The sequence below is a fragment of the Pinus tabuliformis genome, chromosome 6 (assembly GCF_031772625.1).
Source record: "Pinus tabuliformis cultivar Carrire ecotype Pingquan chromosome 6, CPIR1, whole genome shotgun sequence".
NCBI classification, from domain to species: Eukaryota; Viridiplantae; Streptophyta; class Pinopsida; order Pinales; family Pinaceae; genus Pinus; species Pinus tabuliformis.
Window position 1 is genome coordinate 1,771,582,698 of NC_142292.1, and position 2,922 is coordinate 1,771,585,619.

General features: G+C 36.1%; 1 long non-coding RNA gene across 1 annotated transcript; it reads right to left on the reverse strand.

The window, feature by feature from the left end:
- Positions 1-2,262: 2,262 nt before the first annotated feature.
- On the reverse strand, positions 2,263-2,627 carry LOC149266050 (uncharacterized). The gene is made up of 2 exons (XR_016252386.1): positions 2,510-2,627; positions 2,263-2,330 (listed from the first exon to the last, which is right to left on the reverse strand). It is a non-coding gene; the product is annotated as an uncharacterized LOC149266050 (long non-coding RNA).
- Positions 2,628-2,922: the final 295 nt, after the last annotated feature.

The window sequence follows — 2,922 nt, forward strand, 5'->3', positions numbered from 1 at the left end:
AGGGAGGTGGTGAGAGGGCACATCAAGTCCAATAGGATCCATTTAATTCCCATTATAACACCCCCATCAAGTTTCAAAATTCCTAGGTGGTGATTTCTTGGCATTCTTTGAGTGTATTTTGATGAATAATATTTAATATATAGTGGGAGGTATAAATTTGGAAAGGGTCATCCATATTATAAATATTAAATTCATTATAATGTAATTTGAACCATTTAAATTTAAAATTTTGAAATTCTGCCAGCAATTCAAGCGGTTTCTTTCTAAGCCGAGAATGAAAATGGAGCACTGCAGCTCTGGTTTTGTAGGTCCCATAGAAATCAAGGCATCAGATGAATCTTGTTTGGACAGGGGATTGTTTATTACACAAGATTGCATGGCAGGAGATCTAGTTCTGTTCTGTAATCCTATTGTGGACACCATGAAAGAAGGAGAGGCTCTAGACCATATCAGTTTAGGGATGCATCAATTTGATGGCCTTTCCGACATTGAAGTGCAAGAATTACATCATAAACTCTTCATTGAGGCTAAACGATCCCCAATTTTACAAAAATGAACATGGGCTCTTTTCCATCATTCCAGGCTGGCCCCTGATATACATCTGTATTGGCCTGAGCAATACCAAGAAAGCAAATCACAAGAAGGTGCCACTAAATTACAGGAGGAATGGCCTAAATGGGATCTCCAATTAGTTGATTCTGTGAGATTATATGCTACAGGTGTGCAGTATCCAAACCAAAACGAACCTTCAGTGGCCAAGATTTTTTGTGGAGCATACCTGCTTCCAGGGTTTATCAATCATTCCTGCATTCCATCTGCATCGAAATTCTACATTGGGAAATACAATAGCTTGTTTATGTTATTATTTCCACAAACCCCAAAAATCAGATTTACCCCCCTCCCAGCCCCCTAAGAAGAAGAAGAAACAAAAAAATTGAACTACCTACTACCAACTCAAACTATTAGTTGCTTCTAGTCTCCTTTATTATTAAATGTGTTTTGTATTTTAATATATTGCATAGACACAAACTTTTGAGAGCAATTACTTCTCAAGATTTCATGTTTTTCATGATCTACTAGTATCACTCTGGCAGTTGGGTGTTCATAAACGTATGTTGTGGAAATGTATTCTGATCATATTCACTTTAGAAGTTGCATTCATGGTTGTTAGCCATGTTTTACATTGTCCAATGACTGGAGCTTCTTCCCTGGTCATCTCAATTTCAACACTGTGTTTTGATGCCAGCCTTGATCACAATTCATTGCAAGCTGCATTTTGGGTCTGAGTCAGCCTTTCTTTTCTTGGATAATGTGTCTTTCTTATGTAAATATTTATGCTTTTCTAGATGTGCTCTGCTACCTCTTCTTACTTCATGATGTCAATTTAATATTGACTGAGGTTTTGGGGTTGCAACACTTAAATCATTCTTAACTTCTCACTCAAACAATAGTCTTTTAATCCATTTGTAATCTATTTTTCCCATGTTTCTAAAAAGCCCCTTTCTTTGGTGACTGTCGTGTATGGCTATATAATTCTTTCTGATATTTACATGTCAATCCCATTTGATTGTTTGGTCTAATATATAAATCATGAAGTCAAATCTGCATAGGTAAATGTCTGTTATAGTCATAATCTCATCTAGTGTTTTAAATCACATTTATTCAGAATAATATAGGACAAGGTGAAGCAATTAGCTTATCAGACATCAGCATAAACCTTTTGGACCATACATTTCCAATATGTATATCATGATTGTAAGTACTCACTTGATCCAGAAGGTGATATGAAAGATCTCTCATTCTACCATCAATAATACTAGAATGTCCATGCACATGAATATTCAACAGCAACCCTAGAGCATTCAAGTAAACTTGAGAACCCAAAAGACAGCCGATTGCAAATGAAAACCAAGAGCAAGTAATCTTAATAATATCTTAGACCAGGTCACTCTCCCAATTTAGCAAAAATGGAGAAAGGTTATAGTAATCATGACGTGTGAAGGATCAACATTCTCTCTTTGCAAAGAAGCCAAGATATGGGAGTCATATATATGGAGCACTTTACTCAAATGTGCATGGCCTTCCAAGTAACATAACGCTAGATGCCACCAATTGTGAGTATACCTGGCACCCTAAAATATGTCAGTGCATGATCGAACCCACTTTGAAAACTACCTACCATCTGTAATGTATGGATCACTGAACAATGATAGAAGAGGGAAAAGACTACTTCACATGAATGAAAAACAAGCATTCCATGAATCCAAACATGTTTTCATAAATTGGACTGCCTCCTTAAAGCGACATTCATGCTGAAACACATGACATAGCTATACCAAAAACTAATGGAGATCAAAGACATGTTGTAAAATGATTAACACAAATAAAGTAGGTGCCCCCAACCAAAACAAAATACGATTTTTCAAATGCAATGAAAAAATAAGCCATCAATCTTGGATAAAAATTTAAAATACAGCATGCTAAGTGTCTGCTGTGTTGTGGCACACACCGCATGCTGAGACCATGGGTCATCACTTTTGATTGTCAAGCCTTTCCTTGAAGCCAATTCTGCATCTCCCATTCGCCCAACCTCCAGTAAAGAAAATGAAAGCATTCCATATATATAGTTTTCACCTTGATTTGTTGGCAAAACCTGCCTTGATAAGTCAGAATCTATGAATAGAAAATCTCAGACTCTTCTGAACATATAATTTTCAGATTGAAAGGTAGAGTGTAAGAGAAATGTCCTGACTCCTGTTACAGGCTAACTTCTATTGGTTGTTTAATTCTTTTCTGGCATGCATAGTAGATAAAAAAACCTAGAAGGAAATGAAAGAATATCTTTCTTAACTGCTCACCAAAGCAATTTTCAATTCCATAGAAAACCCCGTATGAGAAAATTAAATCATCATGCATCTTTTA